This window comes from Cervus elaphus, chromosome 16 (genome assembly GCF_910594005.1).
Source record: "Cervus elaphus chromosome 16, mCerEla1.1, whole genome shotgun sequence".
Taxonomy (NCBI): domain Eukaryota; kingdom Metazoa; phylum Chordata; class Mammalia; order Artiodactyla; family Cervidae; genus Cervus; species Cervus elaphus.
Genome location: NC_057830.1, coordinates 15,143,770 through 15,162,357, shown reverse-complemented (window position 1 = coordinate 15,162,357; position 18,588 = coordinate 15,143,770). Strand labels below are relative to the sequence as shown.

The 18,588-nt window shown below is 42.9% G+C and overlaps 1 long non-coding RNA gene across 1 annotated transcript; it reads left to right on the top strand.

Moving 5' to 3' along the window:
* Positions 1-11,525: 11,525 nt before the first annotated feature.
* On the top strand, positions 11,526-15,084 carry LOC122710002. Its single transcript, XR_006345803.1, has 3 exons — positions 11,526-11,627; positions 13,145-13,306; positions 14,666-15,084. It is a non-coding gene; the product is annotated as an uncharacterized LOC122710002 (long non-coding RNA).
* Positions 15,085-18,588: the final 3,504 nt, after the last annotated feature.

The following is an 18,588-nucleotide window of genomic DNA, read 5'->3' as shown; positions in this document are numbered from 1 at the left end:
GGAAATGGAGATTGTTTTTCTCATTGCTAAGTTTGTAAAGGCTATGAAACACTGTAACTTCTCAAGAACATTTAAGGGTTTCAGTTCAGTTCAGTTCAGTCACTCAGTCCTGTCTGACTCTTTGCGACCCCATGAATTGCAGCATGCCAGGCCTCCCTGTCCATCACCAATTCCCGGAGTTTACTCAAACTCATGTCCATCAAGTCGGTGATACCATCCAGCCATCTCATCCTCTGTTGTCCCCTTCTCCTCCTGCCCCCAATCCCTCCCAGCATCAGGGTCTTTTCCAATGAGTCAGCTCTTCTCATCAGGTGGCCAAAGTATGGAGTTTCAGCTTCAGCATCAGTCCTTCCAATGAACACCCAGGGCTGATCTCCTTTAGGATGGACTGGTTGGATCTCCTTGCAGTCCAAGGGACTCTCAAGAGTCTTCTCCAACCCCACAATTCAAAAGCATCAATTCTTTGGCACTCAGATTTCTTCACAGTCCAACTCTCACATCCATACATGACCACTGGAAAAACCATAGCCTTGACTAGATGGACCTTTGTTGGCAAAGTATGTCTCTGCTTTTTAGTATGCTATCTAGGTTGGTCATAACTTTACTTCCAAGGAGTAAGCATCTTTTAATTTCATGGCTGCAATCACCATCTGCAGTGATTTTGGAGCCCAAAAAAATAAAGTCTGACACTCTTTCCACTGTTTCCCCATCTATCTGCCATGAAGTGATGGGACAGATGCCATGATCTTAGTTTTCTGAATGTTGAGCTTTAAGCCAACATTTTCACTCTCCTCTTTCACTTTCATCAAGAGGCTTTTTAGTTCCTCTTCACTTTCTGCCATAAGGGTGGTGTCATTTGCGTATCTGAGGTTATTGATATTTCTCCTGGCAATCTTGATTCCAGCTTGTGCTTCTTCCAGCCCAGCGTTTCTCATGATGTACTCTGCATATAAGTTAAATAAGTAGGGTGACAATATACAGCCTTGACGTACTCCTTTTCCTATTTGGAACCAGTCTGTTGTTCCCTGTCCAGTTCTAACTGTTGCTTCCTGACCTGCATATAGGTTTCTCAAGAGGCAGGTCAGGTGGTCTGGTATTCCCATCTCTTTCAGAATTTAACTGTTGCCTTTTATTGGAGGATAAACATGAAAAGATTCTGACCAGCTGGCAAAAGAGGAAAGGAATTAGCCAGAAGGAATCAGTTTAGTCATAACAATTACATTTCTCAACAGAAAAGATACAATACAAGGATGGGTACAATAGATACACGTTGTTTGCTCCCTGCATCCTCCCCTGGTCATGTGGTCCTGATACAACTGTGAATGGTGATGCCACTCTGCTCTCAACTCAAGAGTGGTCATGTGGTCCAGGCTGACCAATGAATATGCTCATCCCTCTGGTCATGGTAAATGGTTCAAAGATGGGCATGTGATGTACGCAGCACCGTGATGAGTGAAATAGAAAGCATGTAACATATTTGAGGATATTTAAGGATCTGTGTGCTGTGCTGTGCTTAGTCGCTCAGTCATGTCGGACTCTTTGTGACCCCATGAGCTGTAGCCCACCAGGCTCCTCTGTCCATGGGATTCTCCAGGCAAGAATACTGGAGTGGGTTGCCATGCCCTCCTCCAGGGGATCTTCCCAACCCAGGGATCGAACCCAGGTCCCCTGCATTGCAGGTGGACTCCCCACCGTCTGAGCCACCAGGGAAGCCCTGAAGAATCTATACCCAAACCACAAAAAAGGAGGGAAAGGAAGACAAAAGCAGACAATAAAATAGAAGTAACATCAGTTTCCACATGATTTTTACAATATATAATAAAATATGACATGCAATAGTGCAATTTTCTTTGCTAGTCCAGCAAGGCAAATCTAAGTACACCTCCCAAAGACATCTCTGCCAGAGTAATCAGAATACCTCATTTTCACTGGGGTTGATAACCTGGCATCTAAAATCAGCATTATCCCTGAGTTTCCAAATCATTTGAGCCAATAAATTTCCTATGTTGCCTCAGTTGACTTGTTCAGGTTTCTGCTTTCCAAGAAGAAGCGTTCAACCAATATACTAGCTCACTCTCATATGTGTTACAGCTCCTCCTTCTGGGTCTGTTTATGTGCAGAAGGAGGATGGCCAGTCTGCAGAGAAGGGTCCCTTCCCCAGGTTCCATGGTGAAGACGGTGGAAAGAAAAAAGAACGCAGGGCAAATGTGAGTCTCACTTCAGATTCCAGAAAGGGCACTCACTGCCCCCACATTCCTTAAAAATGATTCCAGAATCCGTAGGTGAAGGACATTTAAATGATTTACAACAATATAAGCTATAATCCATTTTCCTTGGTTGCATGGGAAGTGAAAAGCCGATTCCTACCTACAATCATTCGCACAAACCAGATTCTGGACCAAGGGCTAGCCGTTATGTGATCAGCCAATAAAGAACTTTCTGTTTTATTATTATATTTTAAAATACTTATTTTGGCTGTGCTGGGTCTTAGTTGCAGCACACGGGATCTCGTTGTGGCTCACAGGCTCAGCAGTTGTAGCACGGAGTCTTAGTAGTCTTCTGTCCTGTGGGATTTTAACTTCCCCAACTAGGGGTCCAACCTGCATCCCTTGCATTGGAAGGCGGATTCTTAACAACCGAACCACCAGAGAAGTCCCCATACACATCCTTAACTGAGATGTTCATACAGTTGTGATGGAATCAGCTTTATTAATTTTGCAGTACACACAGATTTCCCCTCTCACCCAGTCTGCCAAAGAGATCCTGTAATTAATTACCCGACCTGTTTTCCTCCTTAGGAGACATGAGAAAATGGAAAAAAAAAAAAACAATCCTCTAATTACTTTGTGCTTATTTGTGCCTCTAGAAATTCAACCCTTCTCCAAAAACTGAACCACCTGGGACACAGCTTCTGCAGAGCTTCACGACAACACCTGTGAAAAGGCAAGCAGGTCACCAGGTATGGAATCACACATGCCTGGTGGGAGGGCGAGGTGGGATGATTCCTGGCACCACACCATCCCTTCTGTGTTCTTCTCAGGGGGATTACACGAAACAATATACATGAGCATCCTTTCTTAACTACAAAGCACTGTGCAAATGTGAGTTGTTATAACCAGGTGGTGTGTGCAATGGAGATTACCTTTTGCCAGGGGGTAAGCATTTCAGTTTATATAACACATTTCACTCCAGGAGCCCCAAGCCCTTGTGAATATTACCCTAAGAAATATCACTTGAAAGAAAATGCACATAAATAAGCAGAGTCTAGCAAATGGAGGCGCCAATTAGGATGACAATGATGAAGGTCTTAAATGAGACTGTCAATATTTTGACAAGTCAACGCTCAAGGATGTTGCCACTGTCATCACAACACCTTCTGAGGGGGGAAAAAAATCAGTTCTCAGCATTAAAGTTTCCCAATCATGTTGACTGTTTTGGGTGAGGGGGGAGGAAGAGGAGACAGAAGTGAGAAAATATTTAAAAATGTGAAATTTATTTCCCATAACAGTGTACATCAGAAAACTCAAATATAACTCCACAACTTTCTCAAGAGTTGTTTTTTTGTTTTCCGAAGGTACAGGAGGAGAAAATAAGCTGTCATTAACAGAACGATCAAATTCAGAGAGAAAAGAGGCAAGGTGAATCAAGCACCAGTTATAGTGCTGCCAATCTCTGTGTGTTGGGCTCTTTCCAAACAACGGTGCAAACAGATCTGAGGACATGGGGAGGGTGGTGGGGGGAGAGAAGACAGCTGCCAAAATACAAGACAAGGAGGCTTATAGAAATTGCCCCCTGGCGCTCTGGCAGAAGTTTAATCAGGCAGAGCCCTGGACATTCCCATGCACCGATTCCATTGTGTGTGTTCACCTGCAGATCTGGCTTCTGGCTCATTCCCTTTGTTTGGGTAGCTAGGCATGAAAAGGAATCATCTGCAACCAGAGCTCCACTTAATTTCCTATTCCTCTCTGGAAACTATCTGTTGGCATCGTGAAATGTTCTGTGTAAGAGGCCAGGCTTTGGCCGATCAGAAGAGAAATTTCAGAATCTTTGTGGATAAAGGAAAGTCAATTTTGGGAAACTGACAGAAGAATCTGCACCTCTGGAATAATTTGTGTTGCCCTGGCATCTCACTGTTCTTTGCCAGGAACAAACAGGAACCCCTGACAAATTTTCCTCTCTTTCCTGGCAAATGAATGATGGCACAGCTGTTTTCTCACTAAAAGGACAGTCTCTTCTCTCTCCAGCCTATAGCAAAAGTTCAACTTACACTAGTGATTGAACCACCATGTGTCATATGAAGAAACACAAAAACTACACCAGGAGATGCTCTAAGATTTCTAATCCTTTTATCCACATCCCAGCACCTAAATCTGAGCACGATGTTCATGAGTTTTTTAATGAATGGAAAACAAGAAATTTGGATAATTATTGCATACCTGCTGTTTTCAGAAATCTTCATACAGGGTAATTTTCATCCCTGCCTTTTGTCCCCTGGAAGTCACTTTATCATATTATAACTGCTTTGACTTGTGTCAAGTACCTACTGGGTTCAAGATACATTCAGTGATGCTCTGAGAGACATAAGAAAAACTAGAAGAATAAGTGAATAAACTAAGTAGCTAATAGAATAAGTGAATAGAATCATGAATAAACATGAAAGCCTATACATACAAATTTGCCTTTCCTTTCCCAAACCCCTCTATTTCAGCTGCTCAGTCATGTCCAACTCGTTGCAACCCCATGGACCACAGCATGCCAGGCTTTCCTGTCCATCACTAACTCCTGGGGCTCGCTCAAACTCATGTCCATTGAGATGGTGATGCCATCCAACCATCTCATCCTCTATCATCCCCTTCTCCTCCTGCCTTCAATCTTTCCCAGCATCAGGATCTTTTCCAATGAGTCAGTTAAACCCCTCTAAGATGACAGCAAAAATTAAGAGAAGAAGAAAACATGAACCCACAAAAACAAAGAAAAGAGAAAAGAACAGCAGATGACAGACAACCACAATTATTTAGAAATGGAAACCCAAGGAGAGAAAGGAAAGGGTGCATGGGAGGAGGATTCAACTGGAAACAAACCAGTGCATGCCTCAGAACCCCCAGCAAGTCTCAGGAACTGAGGATGCACCCAGGCGCCTCCCAAGGAAGAAAGGCTGAGTGGGTCTGAAAACAGGACAAGTGACGGCAAGTTTTGTAAGGAGTGAGTGATCCCCCAGGTCCCCTCACCAGCCCTTTGTGGCCAGGTGTCCACAGTCATTGCCCTGTCCCCCCAGACATGGTGTGCAGTGGTGTCTGGACTTGGGATGCCAGACACAGCTGAGAAAAGAGCAGGTGCGACAGTTCGATGAGGACACTGGATGATCCATCCCACGAGACACAGATAGTCCAATGCACTCCCTTCTTCAAGGTAGTTCTCAGAAATATTGCCATTCAAGTTTAAAACTGCAGACAGGAGGAGAGTTCCCTGGTGGTCTATGGGTTGGGATTTCAGGCTTTCACTGATGTGCCCCAGGTTCAATCCCTGGTCAGGTAACTAAGACCCTGCAAGTCACGTGGCAGGGCATAAACTAGAACAGAATAAAGTAAAGTAAAATAAAATAATAGAACTAGCAGTAACCAAACAATGACCTACTATACAGCACAGGGACCTAAACTCAATATCTTTTTATTTTATTTATTTATTTGACTGTGCTGGGACTTTGTTGCTGCACACGGACTTTCTCTAGTTGCAGCAAGTGGGGGCTACTCTCTCATTGTGGTGCTCAGATTTCTCACTGTAGTGGTTTCTCTTATTGCAGAACATGGGGTCTAGGCACAAGGGCTTCAGTAGTTGCAGCACGCAGGCCAAGTAGTTGTGGCTCGTAGGCTCTAGAGCATAGACTCACTAGTTATGGGCATGGACTTAGGTGCCCCGTGGCATGTGGAATCTTCCGAACCAGGGATGGAACCTGTGATCCCTGCATTGGCAGGTGGATTCTTAACCATGGACCACCAGGGCAGTCCTATACTCAACATCTTAGAAAAAAAAATTGCAGACAGGGGAGAGAAAACTAGTCACAAGGAAGTAAGGATAAGCATGGGGCTTCTCCCACGGCTCAGCAGTAAAGAATCCGCCTGCAATGCTGGAGATGCAGGAGACACGGGTTCAATCCCCGGGTGAGGAAGATCCCCTGGAGGAAGGCATGGCAACCCACTGCAGTATTCTTGCCTGGAGGATCCCATGGACACAAGAGCATGGTGGGCTACAGTTCATGGAGTCACAGAGAGTCAGACACGACTGAAGTGACTGAGCGCGCATGCGAGGATGAGCATGGGGTCGTCTTCTTAACAGCAACACCAGCAGCTGATCCCAGTTAACTCACCTTCTGTTCCACCCCACCTCACTCCACACGCTTGTTTCTGCAACTATGACTTCATACAGAGGCTTCCACAAAATATTAGTGTTTGCCTCTGTAAGTGCTCCGTGTGGTATATCCAACCCGCCCCTCTTGGAAAGAAATGGCCTCAGTTTGCCACCTACATAGATAATGAAGAACTGCCTCAGCAAAGGAAAGAACCAGCATTGAGTATTCCCCTGGACTCCCTATTCTTTGCATAGTACTTGACTCTCAGCTCCCTGTTCTGCTCTGGTGATTATAACCTAAAGTGGGACAATAGCAGCCAATCCCAAATATATTCCTGATTCCTGCAACATTGCCAAAGACTGATTTCATCACTCGTTCCTTTTTTGCTGGTGATTGGAGGAACAATTGGATCATGGGCTTGGTTTGATGAATAAATAAATGGCCTGATGACATCTGGAGTGGCAGTCTTCCAAATCTGCAATTGCCATAAAACTGCAGACACACATAATGAAACCGGGGTGGAGACATCGGGTTTAGGGACCATAGATTTGTTATTACCTCACCATCCGATCATCAGCCTTGATTTCCCTTTCTTGGCTGTGTTCAGGGGCTAAATGCCAGCTGCTCATCAACTATGCAGTGGAGACAAGAAAGTGATGCTCGGAAAGTCCACCATAGTTTATGAAGCTTGTAGCAGCCAATATGCTTGATGCTGACCATAATCCTGTTACAAGGATTCTTTTAAATAAAACCAAAAGGAAAGGAAAAAGAAAGAGAAAAAAATAATCTCATTGTTTTTAGGTGGCTGATGGAGAAGATGATTACTTCTGCTTTCAGTAAAACCAGTAGAGGAGAAAGTCAACCCACATGGTCTGAAAAGAGAAATGAGAACCCCATTCTTTCTACTAGGAAGAATTTAATAAAGATGATTTCTAGAAACTTGAATGGATACAACTCCATTGTGCCTCTGCTTTCCAAATTTTGTGTATGAACTTGGTCTCTCTGACTTTTGAACCTTCCACGGGTAAGACCAGTCCCACTTCACTCATGGAGAGGAAATTTGCACATTTCCAAGGTTCAGATGCTGAGTGAATCAAAGAAGATAATGCACAATAGAGGAGAAGCAGCCATTGAAGGAAAGAAGATGATAGATTTGCTTGGGGGGTGCTGAGTCTGAGACATCTGGGGTACATTCAGACTGCAGTTCCTGTGAACACTGAGAGTATAACAAGGTAACCAGAAAACCAGGACCTGAGCTCAGGTGATCAATTATGTCCAGTTCAGTGGATTTGGAATTCATTTAACTAGAGGATAAAGATAAATCCATAATCTTGGATAAGCTCATCAGGGGATAAGGTGAGTTTAAAAAAAAAAAAAAGAACTGCTGTTTCAGTCAGGGTAGAGCCAGATGATGCTGCTGAACAAACAATTCCAAGATCTCAGTGACTTGATACCTCAAAGGTTTATTTCTCATTCATCCTTTTTAAGTTTTTCAAAAATATTTATTTATTTGCCTGCACCAGGGCTTGCCTGTAGCTCAGTTGGTAAAGAATCTGCCTGCAATGCAGGAGACCCCGGTTCAATTCCTGGGTCGGGAAGATCTGCTGGAGAAGGGATAGGCTACCAACTCCAGTATTCTTGGGCTTCCCTTGTGGCTCAGTTGGTAAAGAATTTGCCTGCATTGCAGGAGACCTGGGTTTGATCCCTGGGTTGGAAAGATCCCCTGGAGGAGGGAAAGGATACCCACTCCAGTATTCTGGCCTGAAGAGTTCTATGGACTGTATAGTCCATGGGGTCGTGAAGAGTCAGAGACGACTGAGTGACTTTCACTTTTCACCAGGTCTTAGTTGTGGCATGTTCTTAGTTGTGGCATCTTTGTTCTTCATTATGGCACACAGAATCCTTAGCTGTCTGGCACATGAACTCATAGTAGTGGTAATGGGGTCTAGTTTCCTGACCAGGGGTCGAACCCTGGCCCCCTGCACTGGGAGCGTAGAGTCAGCCACTAGACCACCAGGAAGTCCCTCTCATCCATTCTTTATGTCAAGAGGTGACTAGGAATTCTGTTCAGTGTCATCTCACTCTGGGATTTAGACACCTGGAACATCGCTGGTCTCAGTAGCAGGAAGAAAGAAGGGTCCTCATACTGGCGCTTAAACGCTCTCGCCCAGAAGTGACAGCCATGGCCCCTGCTCATAATTCAAAGGCCAGAACTCATCACACAGCCCCACCCAACCACAGGAAGGCAGGACTTGTCATCCAACCATGTGTCTGGGAAGAGAGGCGTGCTCACATCAGGAGCCACATTAATGACTACTCAAGGCCCAGGACAGGCTTTGTATAAACAGTGTCGCCACAGAGATGCAGGTCCTAAGAATCAGTGCAGAAAAAAGACAGAGAAAGAACAATTAGACATAGGAGGAGGACCAAGAAAGCCAGAGTCACGATGAGCGGGAGGAAAGAGGGGCAGTGAAGCAAGGAGCAAATCATCAAAGCAGAGATTTCTAACAGAAAGGTCCGCCATGCACAGTGAGGCAGAGGGGTTTAACATGTCCAGTTGGCTGTCTCACAAGAGACACTTCAAGATGGCACTCATTTCCCTGAATTTCTCAGTCACAATTTCTGCTGCTTAGCCTCACCCTTACGCTCTGTTGAGCCTTCATTATAATAATGCATACATAAGGCTGCCTTAGCCTGTGGCCACCAAACATTCTAAATATCTAATCCCAAACTCCTTGCTCTGATTTCATTCTTATTTAGCAAACTTCTGCTTATGATTCAGCTTTTCTTCTTCCAGTAAGAGTGTGTGTTAGTTACACTAGAGCATGTGGAACCACATGACAGACCCACTGCTCATTTGAGTAAATTTAAAAACTGGCATTCTGGTTCATCAGCGGAATGAAAATGGTATTTTCGATTCTTGCCCTAGCTGGTTCCACCCTTGATATGCAGGTAAATGTATGATAGGTAGGCAAACGTAAGGCCTACAAGCCTTATGTGTAATATCTGATTTTTTCTACAATGAGCATTTAGAACAAAAAATCTAATAAAAACAAACCACATTAAAGGAGTATAAAGAATTTAATAGAGGGAAAAGCTGGGTAATAAGGAATTAGGAGGTAAAGGGCATGGAGGAAAGCGAGACCCTGAGAGGGGAGTGCAATTTCAGAAACCTAGGGAGTCTGGTGGCCTTTTAATTTTTGCTGAATTTAAAATAGGACGACAATTAAATACAGACTATGAAGTCTGCAGTTTGGCAAAAAATTTAATTTAATGTGATTGATGTTGGGATGAAGTATCAAAACTGAACACGTGCCAGAAGTCAAATATATATTTTTCTATTTCTAGAAATAAGCAGGCTGGGAATTATTAAATGTTATAATAGGGCCAGACTATATATTATAAATACAAAATTGTACATAATACACATTGTAATATAATAAATTAAAACAGATTATAATATGATGGAATACAATATGGTCACCAACATTAGACTGTTGGATAGTATTAAATAGCACAGAAACAAAGATGTCCTCAATAGAACAATCACTGTGAAAACCACAGGGTTTTTAAATGCATGTGCATTATTATACCCAGTTTGAAAAATAGAAAAGGCTGAAAGATCTCAAGAACGGGTGGGGAGATAATGGTGTGATTATGGCTGATTTTTATTTTCTTCTTTATATTTTATTGTGATTTTCAAATTTTCTATAATGAACTTAAAATTCCTTTAGATAATGTAAATGACTTGTATAGAGAAGCATGCTTCCATTAGCAACTCAGTTTTTCAATTATTTTGTTAGTTATATTGGAATTAGAAATTCCTTAGATACATTAAATGTAACATATTTAAACACTCAGGGCATATACGCTCCTGACTGGTTTTAAAATGAAATTGTAATTAGATGGAATAAGAGAACTGAGACTAGAAAATCTCTCTGAGGGTAACAGCAGAAGCATGAAATGCCTTGTTTCAAATATTATAACATATCATACAAATGGTAATCTTGTGGACATATTTTGTAGAATGCAATCTATATAAATTAAAACTTGACTTTAGATTCTCATAAATTGTAGTATGAACAGAAAAAGTTTCCAAATTTCAAATTAAGCTAAAAGTTTATTTTTGCAACATATGAAAATGAGATGATAAGCAAACCAATACTGAAAATAAAATTGTGGAGAAAAGAGTCTACCTGCCTGAGAGAATATATGATTGTCAAGTAGTGGAACCATCCTTTACACACTTATGATATATGTGTTAATTAACAATACTCCAAGTATGGTTCTCAGCTTCATTTGGGGATGCAGAAGAAAAGAATTTCCTCCCTTGTGATGAATCCTGCTCTTTCTGCAAAGACTGAGGCAAGATCATCTGAACAGAAGAGGGTAGTGTGCAGCTCAGGGATCAGGGAAGGTAAAGAGGCTTAGGAGGAGGGCATGGCAACCCACTCCAGTATTCTTGCCTGGAGACCCCCATGGACATAGGAGCCTGGCAGACTGCAGTCCATGGGGTTGCAAAGAATCCAACATGACTGAACAACTAAGCCTAGAGAGGCTTAAGGTAACTGCAGAGAATAAGAGAGGGTTCCCAACAGAAAAAAAAAATTGTTATGTTGCCATGGTTCACAGGTCTCAACCTAGCTGTGGATTGAGATTATTTCAGTGATATAACTGAATGATCGCATTGAACAAGACTGACTCCTCTGGCACAAAGAGAAAACAATTTTTTCTTTACCCCCCTGCCTGCCCATTTTCCTCTCTTTTGGGCCAGCTCTTTCTCACCCTTCAGATGAACTGTCAGGAAGGTCTTCTAACTCTCTGATCCTTTTAGGTGATAAAATGTCCTCTGGTCATTTCATCTCCAAATCACAGCCTCAGTTTAAAAATTAATATGCCCAGAACTGGGGCTTCCCTGGTGGCTCGGTGATAAAAGAATCTGCCTGTCAATGCAGAAGATGAGGGTTTGATCCCTGGCTTGGGAAGATTCTCTGGAGAAGGACATGGAATTCTTGCCTGGGAAATCCCATGGAGAGAGGAGCCTGGCAGGCTACAGAGCATGGGTCACAGAAGAGTTGGACACGACTCAGTAACAAAACAACAGCAACATGCCCAGAACTATTGTAACAAAACTCCAAACTTCATGCTTTAGAACAAAGAGCCTGCAGTGGAGAATGAGGTTTCACCACTCAACTAGTGCTCCTACCCCTGACCCCTCTCTCATCTCCCACCACTCGGCTACCAATGGGTCTCCTGGGATGGGAGCAGAGACAGCAGGAAGGTAAGAGGAAGGAAATATAATATTTGACTGACACAAATATAAGTTGGTGTAGTTCCCTCTGGTTCTAGTAGATGTTGTTTTTAGCTTGTTTGTTTTTTATTTCCTTTTATTTTAGTATTTTGGAACCAATCTGTACTATGGTCTTTTTTCTTCTTCTTCTTCTCTTTTCTTTTTTTAAATTTATTTTTTAATTAAAGGATAATTGCTTTACAGAATTTTGTTGTTTCTGTCAAACATCAACATGAATCAGCCAAAGCTGTTTTCGGCTGGGATCTCTCACGGTGGTGTGTGCGTTTTTAGTTGTGGACAGGGGCTCCAGAGCATGTGGGCTCTCTAGCTCTGGCGCAGGGAGCTTAGTTGCCTCATGACATGTGGCATCTTAGTTCCCCGACCAGGGCTGACCTCATGTTCCCTGTACTGGAAGGTGGGTTCTTAACCTTTCCGTGGACCACCAGGGGAGCCCCCTGGCTGATGTTTTAAGCTGCCATTTATTCTCTCATTTGAGCGTCTGCGGCCTCCTCAGACCCCCCTCCTGCTGGACCCTTCCACTTGGAAATCCTTTGTCTCGGGCAGCGCCTCTTCTCTAACCAGCCACCTACAATCCCTCTCCGCTTCTCTACCCAGTAGAATCTCCAGCCACTTTTTGCTGAGGACACCTCACTGACGACAGGAAGTCCTTTGGGTCAGAATTCCTTTTTTTAAACAACCCAGACTCACATTCCTTCTGTGGGGTTGACATTTGGTCCCTGGAAAAATGTAGCTTTGGCCTGGAATCCGCCAGAATGTGGTTAATTTCCTAAACGCAGCCCTCAGCTATATTGACACAGTTCACTTCAGCCAGCCCCTCATTAAAGACTTTTTTCCTTAGGCATGAATCTAATGCCTGTCTGTGTTCCTCCAGCTTCAAAAGATACCTATCAAAGATGCCTGTGAAGCTCCCAGATGGCTAGGGGGTGGGGAGGGAGGGAGTGTCAGGAAGAATTCACAGCTCAAGGTAAGTCAAAGATAAAACTCATAAAATCTGTTTTCACCCACCTTCTTCACAAGTCATGGGTAGGCGGACCAAATAATTTGCTTTGGAATGTGATAGTATTTGGCAACCTTGGGGCCTCAGTGAAAATCAGAACAGAGGGTTCTATTTTACTTTTATCTTCCCTCTGTGCAGTTTTTTCAGCACTGCTTGGCCTCCCAGTTGAAGAGAAACAAGATAGTGGGATTCACATTATGTCAAATAGAAATGATGAAAAATAGAGTGGCAAGGGGTTGTGGGTTCTGGTAAGAGTGATTGACCTGGTGGCTCAGATGGCAAAGAATCTAGCTGCAATGCAGGAGACCTGGATTTGATCCCTGGATGGGGAAAATCCCCTGGAGAAGGGAATGGCTACCCACTCCAGTATTTTTGCCTAGAGAATCTCATGGACAGAGGAGCCTGGAGGGCTCCATGGGGTCACAGGGTCACAAAGAGCCAGACATGACTGAGTGACTAACACTTTCACTTTTTCGTTTCACTTTTCAAGAGTGATTGAATTGATGCAGCATGAAATCAAAGCTGGATAAGGAAGGAAGGAAGGGAGGTCGGTGGACTAAAGCATTCAGGAAGTTGAAGAATGGAGAAGAAATGGCTGAGCTAACATTCTGGAAAGATACTTTTAGCAGCTGATTGACTAAAGGGAATGGAGGTGAGAGAGGGTTGAATGGTCTCTAGGGTATGGAGCCCTGTGGACTGGTCAATGATTATAGAATTGTTGGTAAGGCTAGAGTATTGGAGAGGAGAGCTGGTTTACAGGCCATAATGATGAACTCTACTTTGTTAAACAAGCTGAACTTAAGAGGTTAGTGAGGCATCCAGGTATGGTCACTAGAGGGCTGGAGCTCAGAAGAACAGCTGAGTTCTAAACGGGCCTTTCAGAATCAGGACCAGAGATGTTACTGGGAGTCATAGGATTCAATGATGTCTCCAAAGGAGAAAGTAGAAAGACTGAATGCATGGATCAATGACCACTTGGGAAATGCATCTTGTTAGAAGAAAGGGGCATAAAAAGAGTTTGTTAACAGAGAAGAAATAAAGCTCTCTGTCATCCTGGAGAAAGGGCTGCATCTAGGAATCAGGCTAATCTCTTCTAAAGAGTGCTTCCTCCGAGAACACCTGTTTATCCGCTTCCTTCCAAGTCACCTTTATCACCTAACTATGCAGCTAAGTCTCCTCCTACCTCTACCGATTAGTTTCCACATCCATAAAATGAAGTTAGTAACAGTTTCTGCCTCCAGGACTTTGGTGCAGATATAGTAAAGCAATGGCTGACATGCCCGGCACAGAGTACAAACCTAGCAAATGTGAGCTCTGCTTAATATTGTCATTGTTTTTTAATACGAGTCTCTGCTTAATCAATAATCACTCCTTTACAGGATGAGTATATCAAACTTATTTCCAGAGGCTTCCCCCATCCTTTTTTTTTTTTTTTGCCTCTTACTTAGCTCCTCCCTCTGATGCAAGTGGCACTGGGAAAGAGATGGTAACTCAAATGCCCCACACTGGTGATGCCCTGGCATAATTAAGATAAATATGTTGCTATCATGATACTGGCTTGATTTTCAAATCTAATGTTCACAAGCTACTATTTCTTCTTAGGGACTATGCCTAAAGTTTAACCATATTGTCCCCAGCTGAATGATGATTGCTGAATTGTGACATTTATTCATGGTATTAATTTTCTATTGCTGTGAAACAAATCACAAGAAACATGGCGGCTTAAAACACCAGCCCGCTCTTAGCTCACAGTTCTATAGGGTTGAAATCAGGGCACTGCGTGGGTGGGTTCTCTGCCGAGGGCTCTCTGCAGAGTGTCTCACAAAGCGAAAATTCAAATACCAGCTGCAGTGCTCATCCAGGGCTCAGAGTTCTCTGACAAGCTCACTAGTGTTTGGTAGAATTCAGTCCTTTGTGGTTGTAGACCTGAGGTCTCTGTTTTCTTGCTGGCTGGGGAATCTGTCTCAGCTTCCAGGAGCAGTTCACTACATCACTATATGCTTTCTTCCAGGCCAGCAGGGATGTTTTCTGATGTCTTCCTTTACTACCAGTCGGAGAAAACTCTCCATTCTTAAAAGACTCACATGGACAGAGAAGGCCCACTCAAGATCATTTCCCTTTTGCCATATAACATAAGCGATAGATTGATGTCTGCTTCACCATCACCCTTAAAGAGGAATGAATGATAAAAAGACAAGGATCCCTGGAGGTGATCTTAGAATTCTGCCCGCCACATTCATTTATGGGACAGCATTTATGTTTCAGGCACTGCAGAAAGCAGTGTGGGTGCAAAGACAGATTGCTACCTTCCAGTTGTCCATCCTCTACCCTACGCTGTCCAACACATGAGCCCCTGCCGCATGTGGCTATGGAGTACTAAAACATGGCTAATCCAAATTGTGGTATGCTGTAAGTGTGGCATGCACACTAGCTTTCAAAGAATTGTACCCCCCCCCCAAAAAAAAGCTGTAAAATATCTATAAATACTTCCCCAGTGGCTCAAGGGCAAGGTCTCTACCTATAATACAGGAAACTCAAGTTCGATCCTTCAGTCAGGAAGATCCCCTGGAGGAGGAAACGGCAACCCACTCTAGTATTCTTGCCTGGGAAATCCCATGGCAGACTACAGTCCATGGGGTCACAAAAGAGTTGGCCACAGCTGAGCAATTTAACAACAACAAAGTAATAATATTCAATATACATTGGTTTCAATAAAATATATTATTAAAACTAATTCTACCTGTTCCTTTTTACTTTTTTTTAAAAGTGTTAACAGTTGAGCCTTGAACAACACAGGTTTGAACTGGGTGGATATTTTTCAATAGTAAGTGTTACAGTACTATATGATCTGTGGTTGGTTGGATCTGCAGATGCCAAGGAAACTTGGAAAGGGAGGGCCAACTCGAAGTTATACACAGATTAACCCCATTAGTCAAGAGTCTACTATACCTAAGAAAACAAAAAAATCACAAGTGTAGCAGCAAATGCCCAAATACAAGTGACCACTTTCCTGACAAAATATTAACTGTCCTCCATTCACCTGGACCTTCCTCTTCTTGGACCCCAGCAGACAGAGCCTTTGTAAGCTCAAAACTTCAAGGCTGTCATCACTGAGAGAGGCCTGTCTTCAAATGATTCTCCAGCTTTTGATCGCTCCAATGGAGGGTGGCTATTAGCAGCTTAATTAGAGAGCAGTTAATTACCTTCTTGGCCCTCCCAATTAGTTCAAAGCACTCTCTTTGACTTCCTTGACTTATGACAAATCAGAAAAAGAAATGTTGAAATGTTATCTATAAAATTTTTTCTATAATGACCTTTATTCCCATTGGGAGATTCCCTGTCAATTATCTTTTTAGATTAGACCCCACTTCCTATGAAGATCCCTATAAATAATGTATACTCATTGGACAAATGTTTTTATATGCAAATAATTAATACTCTTTAAGCACATATTATGTATCAGATGTTGTGCATTTATTTCATCTCATTTAATCTTTCCAGCTCAATTTTAGGATTCTGGACATGATCAATGCCTTAGCAGATTGTAATGAGCCTTTGTGGTTACCTAGAAATAGGCTGAAACTATAAATATTAAAGCCTTGAGTATTAAGCATATATATTATAACAAGTGCTACGCTGGCAAACTGGCTTTCCAAATTTATAAAATAACAAGTACTGGTTGAAGTGGTTGCCTGTTTCCATGGTATAAATACTCCTGCCATGTCTGATTTCAAGTCACTCATGTGATGAAATGTATTGACAGAGCCGATTCCAGTTGAGCTCGAGACAGAGCTCAACTAGAATTCCATCACCTCCACTAGCTTTGTTTGTAGTGTTCTAAGGCCCACTTGACTTCACATTCCAGGATGTCTGGCTCTAGGTGAGTGATCACACCATCGTGATTATCTGGGTTGTGAAGATCTTTTTTGTATAGTTCTATGTATTCTTGCCACCTCTTCTTAATATCTTCTGTTTCTGTTAGGGCCATACCATTTCTGTCCTTTATAGAGCCCATCTTTGTATGAAATGTTCCCTTGTTATGTCTGATTTTCTTGAAGAGATCTCTAGTCTTTCCCATTCTATTGTTTTCCTCTATTTCTTTGCATTGATCGCTGAGGAAGGCTTTCTTATCTCCCCTTGCTATTCTTTGGAACTCTGCATTCAAGTGGGAATATCTTTCCTTTTCTCCTTTGTTTTTCTCTTCCTTTCTTTTCACAGCAATTTGTAAGGCCTCCTCAGACAGCCATTTTGCTTTTTTGCATTTCTTTCTCTTGGGGATGGTCTTGATTCCTGTCTCCTGTACAATGTCACTAACCTCCATTCATAGTTCAGATCTATGTCTCGGTCTATCAGATCTAGTCCCTTAAATCTATTTCTCACTTCCACTGTATAGTCATAAGGGGTTTGATTTAAGTCATACCTGAATGGTCTAGTGGTTTTCTCCACTTTCTTCAATTTCAGTCTGAATTTGGCAATAAGGAGTTCATGATCTGAGCCACAGTCTGCACCCGGTCTTGTTTTTGCTGACTGTATAGACTTGGAAGGAAAGTTATGACCAACCTAGACAGCATATTAAAAAGCAGAGACATTACTTTGTCAACAAAGGTCTGTCTTGTCAAGGCTATGGTTTTTCCAGTGGTCATATATGGATGTGAGGGTTAGACTATAAAGAAAGCTGAGCACTAAAGAATTGATGCTTTTGAACTGTGGGGTTGGAGAAGACTCTTGAGAGTCACTTGGACTGCAAGGAGATCCAACCAGTCCATCCTAAAGGAGATCAGTCCTGGGTGTTCATTGGAAGGACTGATGCTGAAGCTGAAACTCCAATACTTTGGCCTCCTGAAGCAAAGAGCTGACTCATTGGAAAAGACCCTGATGCTGGGAAGGATTGAAGGCAGGAGGAGAAGGGGACGACAGAGAATGAGATGGGTGGATGGCATCACTGACTCAATGGACATGGGTTTGGGTGGACTCTGGGAGTTGGTGATGGACAGGGCGGCCTGGCGTGCTGCGGTTCATAGGGTCGCAAAGAGTCGGACATGACTGAGCGACTGAACTGAACTGAACTGAAGGGATAAAATCTTTATTCTTTTATGAAATGAGGTCTTTTATAACCAAGACCTAAGTTATGCCCATTAAGAGTTATAGCTTTTTAGGTTCATTATCAGGGTGAGTGCATGCATGCTCAGTTGTGTCCGACTCTTTGTGACCCCATGGACTGTAGCCTGCCAGGCTCCTCTGTCCATGGGATTTCCCAGCAAGAATACTGGAGTGGGTTGCTATTTCCTCCCCTAGGGGATCTTCCTGACTCTGGGACTGAACCCATGACTCCCGTGTGTCCTGAATTGGCAGGCAGATTCTTTACCACTAGTGCCAACTTTACTGTAATTATCAGGGTATGGGGACACTAAAAATCAACCACGTGCTGCGTACTAGTGGTTTCCAGCCCATAAATTCAAACTTCTCTCTCCTCTGTATGTCAGAGTACCACCCCTGAGGCTGCTTAAGTGATTTGATTTTGTGTTTCAATACTTAGTTCCACTATGAGGGGGCCTCAGACAGGTAAAATATCTGAATAACTAATGCAGGCATTCTAATGTCTGAAATTTATTCCACCAGGACTTGGGATTAATTGTACAACTAAAATTTTAGACACTTTATTTCCTACAGCTGCTCTTTGTGACTGTTTACTGTGTAGGAGGTCCTCTGGAATCCCCGACTTCCTAAAGAAGTTTAAGAGAAAAAAGATCAGTATTATCTCATGAATCTCAATTTGGCACACCATAGGTATTTTCAGCGGCTTCCCCGGTGACTCAGCAGTAAAGAATCCACCTGCTGTGCGGGAGACACGGGTTGGATCCCTGAGTCAGGAAGATCCCCTGGAGGAGGAAAGGGCAACTCAATCCAGTATTCTTGTCCATAGCATCACAGAAG